General features: G+C 49.2%; 1 protein-coding gene and 1 non-coding gene across 7 annotated transcripts in view; one reads left to right on the top strand and one right to left on the bottom strand.

Moving 5' to 3' along the window:
- CHD7 (chromodomain helicase DNA binding protein 7) overlaps window positions 1-13549 on the bottom strand; it is a 225699-nt gene that overhangs the window by 170271 nt on the left and 41879 nt on the right. The gene's annotated exons all lie outside the window — the stretch shown is intronic.
- LOC126059111 (U6 spliceosomal RNA) lies at window positions 12660-12766 on the top strand. The gene has a single exon (XR_007513372.1). It is a non-coding gene; the product is annotated as a U6 spliceosomal RNA (small nuclear RNA).

The following is a 13549-nucleotide window of genomic DNA, read 5'->3' on the forward strand; positions in this document are numbered from 1 at the left end:
CCTGCGTTTATTTTTTGTAGCTTTTCTAACTCCAATACTATTTTGTTGTTCCGAGAAAGCACTCTAGTGAAATGAGAACAGGGCCTGAGGGGACACAGGGCACCCCTCCCTGTCCAATATGGTGGCCACGAGCCACACGTGGTGATTTACATCTAAATTCAATAAAATTAAATAAATCTTAAAATGCAGTTCCACAGCCATACTAGCCCCGTTCAGGTGCCCAAAGGCTAGCATGTGGCTAGTAGCGACAGACAGGGACAGAGCAAATAAGGGACATCCTCACTGTGACAGGAAGCTCACAAACATACTGGTCTGCAGGATCTGCCCAAGCCCAGGCCTGAGGGGCAAGCGGGAGACTGAGGCATGGCAGGGCACAGGAAGGATGGGACAGTCAGGACAGACACAAATGTCTGCAGTGATGCAGAAAGTCTGCAAATATCTCAATATGGTGTAAGTGGAAGCCAGATGATGAGGGGTCTTATCATTTACTCTGAATTCACTGAGAAGTCACTCCAAAATCTTTAAGCTCTGCATTTTAGAAAGATGCGCATTTTAAAAGAATTGCTCTTGCTAAAAAAGTGGATCATGGATTAGGGCAGGTAGGGATGGTACAAGACTGAGGCCAAGGAGACCAATTAGAAGGCTCCTGCAGGAATTCAGGAGAGAGACAACAGTGCGGCAAAGAAGGAGAAAGATGCTGAGGAGATGTACCACCCAAACATCCAACTTGGTGCCTGACTAAAAGTCGGAAGGTGAGAAAGTCTAGGATGATAAACAGTACTCTGGCTTGGATGACCAAGCAGATGGTGATACCACTCACCAAAATACAGGGAAGAGAAGTGAAGCTGGATTTACCTGGGGTAGTGGCGGGGTGCAGAGAAAATCTACAACCAATACAACATAAAAGTGAGGTGCTCAAGAGAGAAAGCTGGGCTGAAGACCTGACTGTTCACGTCATTAACCAAGAGAAGGAAGGTCAAGTTTTGGAGCAGATAAGTTCACTCACCTAGAGAACATACTGACAGTGAGAAAAAAGGCAGAGACTTGAAGAATAACAATGCTTATAGAGCAGGCAGGAGACTCAGCAACAAGAGAAGGAAAAACCAAGAAAAAGCTTTCAGAAGGTGGTAATCACCAAGTTCAAGTGCTACAGAGAAGGAAAGTAAGAAAAGTGTCCATTAGAGGCAACAAGAGGCTGTTAGTAACTTTGTTAAGAGTAGTTGCTATTAAATAGTGGACCAGAAGCTCAGCTGTGCTCAAGTTAAGGTGCTGATGGGTGGAGAACGGCCATGTCAACAGCTCCCAACATTCAGCTGAGAAGGCAAAAAGACAGATGGGGCCTTCGTGGAAGGGGATCAGTCAAGCACTGGTGTTCCTCTCCTTAAAATGAGAGGAATGGGATTGCCTTCAAACAGGGCCCCGTAGCCCTGGGCATGTCCGTGCCTCAGTTTGAAGTGTTTATTCCAGAGGGCTATTAAGAGAATTAAGTGAGTTGATGCTTACAAAGTGCTCAGAACAGTGCCTGCCACGTAGTAAGCACTTTGCAGCATTTGTTAAACAAAATATATGGGCCCACAGAGAGGGACAGATCCGAGAAGGGCAGAGAAAGTAGGGGGGTTACAGAATGAGGTCGCCGAGGAGGTGAGGCGAGACAGGATTTCCGCCTCTTCGCTGGGACACGCAGAAAGACGTGCGGACAAACGCAGAGGCTAAAGGAGGAGTTGGTGCAGTCTCATGCTGATGTCTTCTCTTGGCGTGGTGACTCGGAGGGCGGTGGTGGTGGTGAGGTGTGAGTTTTAAGGAAAGAATCGGCAGAACAAAAAGGCACATGCAAAGGGCACTCTGAGCTCAGTGAAGGTCTGAGAGCCAACTGGAAAGTGACTCACCCCTCTCTAGAACTCCATGTTCTCTCGATAAAACACAGGCACCATCCCTCTAAATTAGGTCACGCACATAAAGCACTCGGCTGGATACCCAGCTCATCATTACTACTCAGTACAGATGATCAAACATTTTCTGCTTGGACGTGAAAAGTTTAAACATGTAAATATGCAGACTAGGCTGTGTGGCCCTGATGGGGTCACTTAACGCCTCTGGATTTGTTCCCTTATCTGTAGAAGAGGGGAAGGAGCCCTGGTGGTGCAGTGGTTAAGAGCTACAGCTGCTAACCAAAGGTCAGCAGTTCAAATCCATCAGCCACTCCTTAGAAACCCCGTGGGGCAGTTGTATTCTGTCCTACAGAGTCGCTATGAGTACGAATCGACTCAACAGCAATGGGTTTGAGGACAGGAAAAGGGGCTGGACAGATGGTGAGCTGCCCTTCCACCGTGACTCTCAGCTAACTAGCTTCTCAATTAGAAATATGCAAAGAATAGCTGTCCTCTTCTGAAAGTCATGTTTCTGGTGACAGAAAAAAATAACCAGAAGTTCAAGAAGCACAGACCGCTGATAAGTAAAAAAGCAATTATGCAGATAACTCGATGTACAAATATGTAAATGATTCAGTGAAGCTTCAGTTTCAAACACAAAATTTACCAGGGAACTACTAACAATTCTAAAGTAACTACTTCTCCCTAAAGATAAGTTAGCATAGTAAGCAGAGTTCACAAAGTAAACAGAGTCCCTGAGTGGTGAAAACTGTTAACATGCTCAGCGCTAAGTGAAAGGCTGGGGGTTCGATTCCACCTGGAGATGCCATGAAAGAAAAGTCTGGTGATCTACTTCCATAAAATCACCCAGTGAAAACCCTGTGGAGCACAGCTCTACTCTGACGCATCTGGGGTCACCATGAGTCCGAAATGAGTCAACTGCAATTGGTGAGTTTTTGTTGTTTTTTTATATGGCAAATACTGTGTATTTCAGCGTTAGTGTCATAAGCTACTTCTCTTCGCATGTTCACTTACAATCCCAGGGTGTCATGGAAAATCCCTCTGCTTCAGACCCCTACAGAAGGGAAGTCGAGGCCAGGGAAAACCCTGCAGGTACTATCTCTATAAAAAAGGCCTCAGACTCCTCCCGGGCACATTCCCAGACGTCAGGAGTGTTGGTTCAAAGTGGAAGAAGTCACCTGAAGCAATTCTGTCAGAACGGCCAGGTGGGGCAGGGTACTCTCCCTCCTGGTCACCAGGAGCATGAGCTCTTTGGGAATAAAATCAGAATGCTTCCATTAAAATACCAATTTCTGGGTTCAGAACAAAACCAAAAGGCATCCTATAATGCACTGAACCAGATGCTAAATATTTTCCTTCCATTTCCCATTTATTTGCTGAACAAATTTGCAAGTAACCTCCTTAAACTTCTTCCAATAACAAATTAGGTTAATATCATCAACTCTCATCATCAGAGATGTTGTGAGGATGACTTCGTTGCTTCAAATTCTTCCAAAAAGTATGCTGAGTAATATGAAAAAACACATAAGAATTCTCATTCTCTGCTAACTGGTCTTAAAGATCTACCTGGGGACACTTCTTCCCCGAGAATTCCTGACCATGTAGATGGAAGAGGTCTCTCCTCAAGAAACCACAAAAGCGATCTGCAAACGATCCTTGACTGCAAAGTCCACAACTTCAGAAGAGGTCACAGAACATTCCTTCAGCACATCTCTCGCCCTTACAACAGCCATCAGTAGTGTTTACACATCTGCAATGCAGGGCTTCCAGCACCATGCCCACCTGGCGCCCTCCCCTGAGACAGGGAGGGAGGGGAGAACCATCCCAGAGGCCCCCCCCACGTCCCATGCCGTGGGCTCACGAAGGGCGATCATGCTTCCTCTTGTGCCCAGTGCTCATCACGACAGCCAGGGCAAAGCAGGTACCCTAGGAGTTTGCTAAGGGAATAAAATATACGCATTTTTTAAAATAAATAATCCACAAAACATTGAGTTTCTGGTTCTTGATGTGGAAAGGCAAACTGGGAACATCTGAATGTCGCACACTGGCACATCCTGTCGACTGTTTTAACTCGCCCAAACAAAGCACATCTGTCTGCAGTTTTCCACAGCCAATCCCCTGAGGTAGACCCCTTTTCAACCCAAGTTTATGATTTAACATCAGCATTCTCTCATCTACGTTTTTATTGCCCATTGTCAAAAATTAAGTCCATAAATGTTAAGCAGTTTATTTATAAAATCACCAACTCTCATCAAAAATTAATGATGTCCCATCATAACATCTCTTCAATACCTTAGAAGAGCTTAAAACAGTCACAGAGAAGAAAGAAGTCTCATGGTTAGGGGAGGGGTGTGGGAAGGTCTCCATCCAGAAATGTAGGGAAAACCAGCTTTGCAGCCACCTAGATCTGGCTCAAACACTACCTCTCTACCTCAGGCAGCTCCCTGAACTTCAGCTTCCTCATCTATGAAAATAAGTATCCCATCACATCCCTCAAAGGGCTGCTGGGGAAGCAATGTCATGGAATTTTCACAAGCAGCCATTCAAAACGCCTTGCCCACAGCAGCCAGTCAGTACATGCTGGTTGTTGCTCTCGTCCCAGTTCTGCATCAGTCTTAACCCGTCACCTGACTTTTCTTGTTCCCCAGTTTTACCCACCAAACAAAGCGGGTATATGGATTAGGAGCTGACAGCATAAAACTCAACTGCAGTCACGCCAAGTTCTAAACTATCTGCTGCATTAAGAATCAAAAGGCTCCTTTCAAAAACCAGAACCACGAGAAGCCTGCTTCCTTGCTAAGGAGACAGGGCTGGAGGGAACGGGCTGGAAGGCTGCAGAGCAGCCGCGCAGCGGTCCGCCTCACAGACGGGGAAGGGAAGGCTGCAGAGCAGCCACGCAGCGGTCCGCCTCACAGACGGGGAAGGGAAGGCTGCAGAGCAGCCACGCAGCGGTCCGCCTCACAGACGGGGAAGGGAAGGCTGCAGAGCAGCCGCGCAGCGGTCCGCCTCACAGACGGGGAAGAGAAGGCTGCAGAGCAGCCACGCAGCGGTCCGCCTCACAGACGGGGAAGGGAAGGCTGCAGAGCAGCCGCGCAGCGGTCCGCCTCACAGACGGGGAAGGGAAGGCTGCAGAGCAGCCGCGCAGCGGTCCGCCTCACAGACGGGGAAGGGAAGGCTGCAGAGCAGCCGCGCAGCGGTCCGCCTCACAGACGGGGAAGGGAAGGCTGCAGAGCAGCCACGCAGCGGTCCGCCTCACAGACGGGGAAGGGAAGGCTGCAGAGCAGCCGCTCAGCGGTCCGCCTCACAGACGGGGAAGGGAAGGCTGCAGAGCAGCCACGCAGCGGTCCGCCTCACAGACGGGGAAGGGAAGGCTGCAGAGCAGCCACGCAGCGGTCCGCCTCACAGACGGGGAAGGGAAGGCTGCAGAGCAGCCGCTCAGCGGTCCGCCTCACAGACGGGGAAGGGAAGGCTGCAGAGCAGCCGCTCAGCGGTCCGCCTCACAGACGGGGAAGGGAAGGCTGCAGAGCAGCCACGCAGCGGTCCGCCTCACAGACGGGGAAGGGAAGGCTGCAGAGCAGCCACGCAGCAGTCCGCCTCAGACGGGGAAGGGAAGGCTGCAGAGCAGCCACGCAGCGGTCCGCCTCACAGACGGGGAAGGGAAGGCTGCAGAGCAGCCACGCAGCGGTCCGCCTCAGACGGGGAAGGGAAGGCTGCAGAGCAGCCACGCAGCGGTCCGCCTCACAGACGGGGAAGGGAAGGCTGCAGAGCAGCCACGCAGCGGTCCGCCTCACAGACGGGGAAGGGAAGGCTGCAGAGCAGCCACGCAGCGGTCCGCCTCACAGACGGGGAAGGGAAGGCTGCAGAGCAGCCACGCAGCAGTCCGCCTCAGACGGGGAAGGGAAGGCTGCAGAGCAGCCACGCAGCGGTCCGCCTCACAGACGGGGAAGGGAAGGCTGCAGAGCAGCCACGCAGCGGTCCGCCTCACAGACGGGGAAGGGAAGGCTGCAGAGCAGCCGCTCACCGGTCCGCCTCACAGACGGGGAAGGGAAGGCTGCAGAGCAGCCACGCAGCGGTCCGCCTCAGACGGGGAAGGGAAGGCTGCAGAGCAGCCACGCAGCGGTCCGCCTCACAGACGGGGAAGGGAAGGCTGCAGAGCAGCCACGCAGCGGTCCGCCTCAGACGGGGAAGGGAAGGCTGCAGAGCAGCCACGCAGCGGTCCGCCTCACAGACGGGGAAGGGAAGGCTGCAGAGCAGCCACGCAGCGGTCCGCCTCAGACGGGGAAGGGAAGGCTGCAGAGCAGCCACGCAGCGGTCCGCCTCACAGACGGGGAAGGGAAGGCTGCAGAGCAGCCACGCAGCGGTCCGCCTCAGACGGGGAAGGGAAGGCTGCAGAGCAGCCACGCAGCAGTCCGCCTCAGACGGGGAAGGGAAGGCTGCAGAGCAGCCACGCAGCGGTCCGCCTCACAGACGGGGAAGGGAAGGCTGCAGAGCAGCCACGCAGCGGTCCGCCTCACAGACGGGGAAGGGAAGGCTGCAGAGCAGCCGCTCACCGGTCCGCCTCACAGACGGGGAAGGGAAGGCTGCAGAGCAGCCACGCAGAGGTCCGCCTCAGACGGGGAAGGGAAGGCTGCAGAGCAGCCGCGCAGCGGTCCGCCTCACAGACGGGGAAGGGAAGGCTGCAGAGCAGCCGCTCACCGGTCCGCCTCAGACGGGGAAGGGAAGGCTGCAGAGCAGCCACGCAGCGGTCCGCCTCAGACGGGGAAGGGAAGGCTGCAGAGCAGCCACGCAGCGGTCCGCCTCACAGACGGGGAAGGGAAGGCTGCAGAGCAGCCACGCAGCGGTCCGCCTCACAGACGGGGAAGGGAAGGCTGCAGAGCAGCCACGCAGCGGTCCGCCTCACAGACGGGGAAGGGAAGGCTGCAGAGCAGCCACGCAGCGGTCCGCCTCACAGACGGGGAAGGGAAGGCTGCAGAGCAGCCACGCAGCGGTCCGCCTCACAGACGGGGAAGGGAAGGCTGCAGAGCAGCCACGCAGCGGTCCGCCTCAGACGGGGAAGGGAAGGCTGCAGAGCAGCCACGCAGCGGTCCGCCTCACAGACGGGGAAGGGAAGGCTGCAGAGCAGCCACGCAGCGGTCCGCCTCAGACGGGGAAGGGAAGGCTGCAGAGCAGCCACGCAGCGGTCCGCCTCACAGACGGGGAAGGGAAGGCTGCAGAGCAGCCGCTCACCAGTCCGCCTCACAGACGGGGAAGGGAAGGCTGCAGAGCAGCCACGCAGCGGTCCGCCTCACAGACGGGGAAGGGAAGGCTGCAGAGCAGCCACGCAGCGGTCCGCCTCACAGACGGGGAAGGGAAAGCTGCAGAGCAGCCGCTCAGCGGTCCGCCTCACAGATGGGGAAGGGAATCCTGCCTCCACGGTGCTAGAACCTGTGAACCACGGAACATGACAGCTAAGACTCAAGATCCAAGCAATCACAGCTAGAGGTGGTGAGAAGTTACATGCTTCATCCAGCTAGTCCGAGGGAGAGAAGGACGAGGACGCAGGTCTCTGACTCCCAGATGAGCACTTGCTCCCAGACCTTGCTGGGTTCCACTGTAATAAACAAACAAAAAAAACCCATTGCCATTGAGCCAATTCCAACTCATAGCGACCCCACAGGACAGAGCAGAACTGCCCCCTAGGGTTTCCAAGGGGCGGCTGGTGGATTTGAACCACCGACCATTTGGTTAGCTGCTGAATGTTTAACCACTGTACCAGCAGGGCTCCGCACTGTAATAAATCTCCCAAACTAAAAACGTGTCCACTGTTTTTAGGTGAGCAACAAGGTCCTCTCAGACTACAAAACTGTATTCGTATGTACTCGGGAAAGTATTAATAGACTTTGATGCAATATGATTTTAAAACAGTACATCCAGACACAATCTGTGGAGTTAAGATAAAATCACAACGTGAAAAATTCTAAAAGGCAGCATTGGAAGCCATGCCAAACCTTGGCATGTTCACTGGATGTACTGTACTGTCTCCAAGGTCACTACTCTGAAGGAAGCAACACTCACTTTCGTAACTTCTAGTGTATTTCACTTTAAGTCAATTATGTTGTAGGGATTTTTTTCCCTTTTAACCAGCAGAGTACCCGCCTCCCCGAATGTCACCGAGTGGCCCTTGTCTACACAGGATATCTGCCTGTCTGCCGCCATTCCTGACCACTGCACCCCTTCCAGACTAGGGCTGCATGTCATATGTCATAAGCCATTTGGTTCAGAGTAGATGGAGAGGTAGATGTTTTTAAGGACTACGACAGAAAGCTGGGTACCTATTTTTATTTAAACTAATCTAAATTTTTAGTTAAAAAGTTACTGATTTAACGTCATAAAGGATAAACTTTCTCAAATAACCAAGATAAAGACCAAAACACCTATGTTCTAAAAAATGATTTCTTTTCCAAAACCAAATAATACAAACCGCTCAAGTGACAGGTAAATAAAACAGAGTGACAGCCAAATATGGATAGCAAAGGGAAGTATATGGACAAAACAACCAGCAAGGTGAGCCAAGGCCAGCCTCAGTGGCTCCTTATAGTCCAAAGTCCAGATGCAAGCCCCTGCAGCACCAAGAGAACAAGCGGTTCTCCAAAGGCAGCCCAAATGCAGGGGAGGTCAGCACAACTGGACTAAACCAAAAGCAAAGAAGTTTTCTGAATAAACTGAATGCTTTGAATACCCACATAGCAAGGGCAGGGGTTTGGAGACCATGGTTTCAGGGGATATCTAAGTCAATTGGCATAATAAAATCTATTAAGAAAACAATCTGCACCCCACTTTGGAAAGTGGCATCTGGGGTCTTAAACCCTAGCAAGCAGCCATCTAAGATGCATCAATTGGTCTCAATCCATCTGGACCAAAGGAGAATGAAGAACATCAAGGACACAAGGTAATTACGAGCCCAAGAGAAGAAAGGGCCACATAAATCAGAGACTACATCATCCTGAGACCAGAAGAACTAGATGGTTCCCGGCTAAAACCATTGACAGGGAATGAAACAGAGAACCCCTGAGGGAGCAGGAAAGCAGTGGGATGCAGACCCCAAATTCTCATCAAAAGACCAGACTTAATGGTCTGACTGAGACTAGAAGGACCTCGGTGGTCATGACCCCCAGACCTTCTGTTAGCCCAGGACAGGAACCATTCCCAAAGCCAACTCTTAGGACAGGGATTGGACTGGACAATGGGACAGAAAAAGATGCTGGTGAAGAATGAGCTTCTTGGATCAAGCAGACACTTGAGACTATGTTGGCATCTCCTATCTGGAGGGGAGATGAGAGGGAAGAAGGGGTTAGAAGCTGACAGAATGGACACAAAACGAGAGAGTGGAGGGAAGGAGCGGGCTGTCTCATTAGGGGGAGAGCAATTAGGAGTATATAGCAAGGTGCATATAAATTTTTGTATGAGAGACTGACTTGATTTGTAAACGTTCATTTAAAGCACGATAAAAATTAAAGAAAAAAAAGGCAGCCCAAGCATGTGTCCTGGGGCCAAGTGAGACCTGTCACGGGCTGCACAAGATTAAAACTATTTTCATAATAATACTAAGAAGTTTTCCTGGTGTTGACATTTCCACAAGTGCAAAAGCAGTCGTGTACGAAACTGCCGGCACCTTTGCCAGCACGAATCTAGGCAGTGATCCTACAATGTACCATCAGTAATTATCTCCTTCCCTGCCAAGCACTTGGGGTGAGGGGGCTGCCAGTTTCACTTAAGAATGTCCTTGATGAAATTCTCTAGAAAAGCAATTGTGCATCACATGGAGTCACTATGAGTCAAAACTGACTTAATGGCACCCAACAACATTGAGACTGCTAAGTGCATGCTCATCATGGGACCTGCTGGCCAAGAACATAGGGTGCTCCTGCTCTGTTACTGCAGAAAGGCAACTGTGCAGCTGAGGTGCAAGCTTTTCTCACGGGATGCCATTTTTGCTTGAAAAACACCGACTGACGAAGTATGGTTATTCAGACTTCAGTATTTGGCAAGCGTTTTCTCACAAATGAACAAAATAAGTCTGCCACTGCAAGGAAAACAACAGACAGTTTTGTTGCCAGTTTTCAAGCAAGTATCATTATTTCGGAGAGCCTAGATCTTCCACAATGAACAGGAGAGCTTCCCAATACTTTAAGGCTTTTCGACACAGGTGGTGATGTTAATAAATGAGATTTCTGTACATAGTGTACAGTGAAATGTGTCAACATTTGAAAGATGTGTGTAACTCACTGAGCCAATGTTTTCCAAACGACCAATACAAGATACCACAAAACCATGCACAGATAAAAGAGCCATTTAAAGGCCAAGAGACACCAATGAATGCCAATGAAACCAAGTACAAAAACTTTCCGCTGATATCATTTCAGATTCTACATTGCATCGAATCTTCTAAGAAGCTACTCCTTGTACAGCCGTGATACAGTACCAAATTGCCTGAAAAAGGCTACTCAAATATTCCTCCCTTTCCCAACTACACACCTGCATGAGGCCAGATTTTCTTCATGTTCTTCGACCAAAACTACATATCACAACAGACTGGATATGGAAGCAGATCTGAGAATCCAGCTGACTCCGCTTATGCCAGCCATTAAAAGGGTTTACAGAAAATGTAATGTAACATCACATGTTCTCACTAAACATTTTTTGTTTTGGAAAATAACTATTTTTCATAAAAAGTATATTATTTACAGTCTCATGTAATTTACTGTTACTTTAAATATTTTTAAACTTCTCAGTTTTCGTTTTTAATACAGTAAATGTCAATACATATAACCCACATAAATAAAAGCTCTTTGGGGTTCTCAAGCAAAGTGTAAATTGGTCCTGAGACCAGAAAATTTGAGAACTGTGGCTCTAAATGATTAGCTCCCTTATTGTTAGTCAATGGCATCACTGAAAATGTGAAATATCTGTATGTACATTTACATCATGAAGCATTTTCAACATGGCAAACTCAGTATTTTCCACTGCCCCAATCACCAAAAAAGCCCCAGACATCCTTGACAAGGAAGAGTCAGAAGAAGGAATTGCAGCCTCCACAATAAGGGCCACTTGGCTAAAAAGTCTGGCTTTTAAGAGCAGGTGGGGTAAGGACTTTAGAGAAGTAGGTAAAGAGAAAGTCCCAACAGCCAGCAAAGCAGATGACCAGCAGTATACAGTGAAGAAAAGGAAGGAACACCTTACTCTTGCTTCACTGCTTATGATTAAAATACTTTGTCACTCATTCGCTTGTTCTCTTTTTTAAAAAAGAATGCAATATCCTCTATCCTACCTCAGCTACTCTGTATGAAGATCACAGGAGGATCCAAAAGCTTTTATCTTGCATCTTGGTTCAACAACCCTACGAGATATGCAGGATAAACATTTTCCCCACTGTGTAAGTGGTGAGACTGAGGCTCTGAGAGTTGAGATGGCTTCTACAGTTGAGTGAAAGAGCTCAGACCCCTACCACAAGTGTTCTTCTTGGAGCTTCTTTGCCAACGTGTCCTAGAGCAGTGGCCCTCCAAGTGTGGTCCCACATCGGCAGCATCAGCATCACCAGGAAACTTGCTAGAAATACGACTTCTCAGGTTGACCCGGACCTGCTAAGTCCAAAATTCTAGAGATAAATCCCAGCAATCTGTGTTTTCACAAGCCCTCCAGGTCATTCTGACATCTGGGCCGCTGGCCTAGAAGCAACGATACCACAAACAGGCTCCCATATGCTAGTACAGTGATTCCCCAACTTCAGAAGTGAAATCCTCCAGCCCCACACCAAGGCTGAGGCCGCTGGTCTGGGACCTCCCCTGCAGAACCAGTGACATGAAGGAACAAAGAAAGAAAGAGCAACTGTCAAGGGAATCCCAGCTCTGACAAGGATCCAAAGCAGCTGAACAGGATTCCTGGGGATGCAAACAGGGAAGTGAAGTAGGAGGGAATGTCATTTCATACGCTGGTGCCTGGCGATGAGGGCGTGGCCCACACCTCCTGAGCACTGACTGGTGGGCCGGGCGTGCTCAGGCTTCAGATGCCCCTGTCCATTTAATCCTTGTCATCCTCAGCACAGGAGTGGGCACCGAGGAGTTAAAGGTCAAGTGGCCTGCCATGGAAAAGTGGCAGAATGGGAATAATCCTTGAGACTGCTGTCTGAGCCCGTGGTTGTCACCTCTCCTGTCCTAGAATGGATGAGAACACAAGATGCACACCTCTCCTTCCATCACAGGTAGTGACCACAGGAGCTAGAGGCCAGAGGTACAACAGTCATGAGGGCAGGCTTCAAAAAACACACATGGAAAGATACTCAACTTCACAGCAATAAAGAAATGCACCTACCAAACTGGCAGAGACCAATAATTCCAGAGTTGGAGAAAAACAGGCAAGTCGTGCTCCACCGAAAAGGCTGCAAACAGATCGCACCTTTCAGGGGAGCAACACAAGACCACGTCTCATAGTTAAAGCAATTCCGCCTTCTAGGAATCCATCCTGAAGGTGCACAAGAGCTGTACGGAAAGCCTCCTCTCTACCCCAACACTGCTCAGTAGAGAAACACTGGCAATTACCTAACTCTCCACCAAAATGGGGAACAAAAAGGAAGTTCTGTGGAACACGGTATAGTTGTTGGAGCTATTTAAAAAGAAAGTAGAGCTCCATGTACTGATAGGAGAAGCTCAACCAGTTCTCTGAAAAAAGGAAGTCACATACGTATTGTATGTTTACACTGTGAAAACCCTCCTTCCACTAAAAAGCCTAGAAGGGGTGCTTGCTTCAGCATCACAGATGCTAAAACTAGAACAGTGCAGAGAGGGTTAGCAGGGCCCCTGTGCGAGGATGACAGACAAATTCGTGAAGCATTCCATATTTCAGAAAGAGCCTAGGAGGATAATTAGCGTGCTTGTGTTTGTGGGGGTGGAGACAGTCACTTCCTACTTTACACGTTTGGTGGCTTAAAATTTTGGCATAAGCATGTATTACTTACAATCATCTAGATGTCAGAAAAATAATTTATTACAATTTCTTTTTCTATGTCAAACAGCTACCATCTTAGCTCTGCCCCAACTATGTCACCCTGGCTGGATTATTTTACCTCACAATGCCTCAGTTTCCTCACAGGTGAGCAGGGTAATTCTGGGGAGCAGGATGCCCCTGTCTGCCCTCTGTGTTCCTTCGTGGGACTTTTTAGGGTTGTGCAATGTATGCCTTGTACCCCTTTATTATCCCAGGACCTCCCAGAGTGCTGAGTACAAAAAGGTGATCAACTAATAATTAATGGACGAGACAAACTATAGCTAGTATTTTTAATCGATACTAATACAGTAAAACCTGCAAAAGCTGGAAACTGTGTAAGGTGGAAACCTGTCAGAGAAGGAAAATGCAAATATTTTCCACTAACAGAGACTGCACCTTGTAAAAGGCAGAAAACTTGTGAGACCTGGAAAAACAAGGCAGTTCCAGCTCTCATTGGTTTCACTGTAATGTAAGAATGTATTGGTCTGAGACTGATAAATATTTCACTTTCAAGGAAATTTTGATCAAAGATGTATAAATCTTTGAACCTTCACACATGCTCTAAATATTTTAAAGGTATAAAAACCAACCTATGGCCTAATTTTCTTTAATGATAGACAAATACAACAAGAAATATACAA

This window comes from Elephas maximus, chromosome 15 (genome assembly GCF_024166365.1).
Source record: "Elephas maximus indicus isolate mEleMax1 chromosome 15, mEleMax1 primary haplotype, whole genome shotgun sequence".
NCBI classification, from domain to species: domain Eukaryota; kingdom Metazoa; phylum Chordata; class Mammalia; order Proboscidea; family Elephantidae; genus Elephas; species Elephas maximus.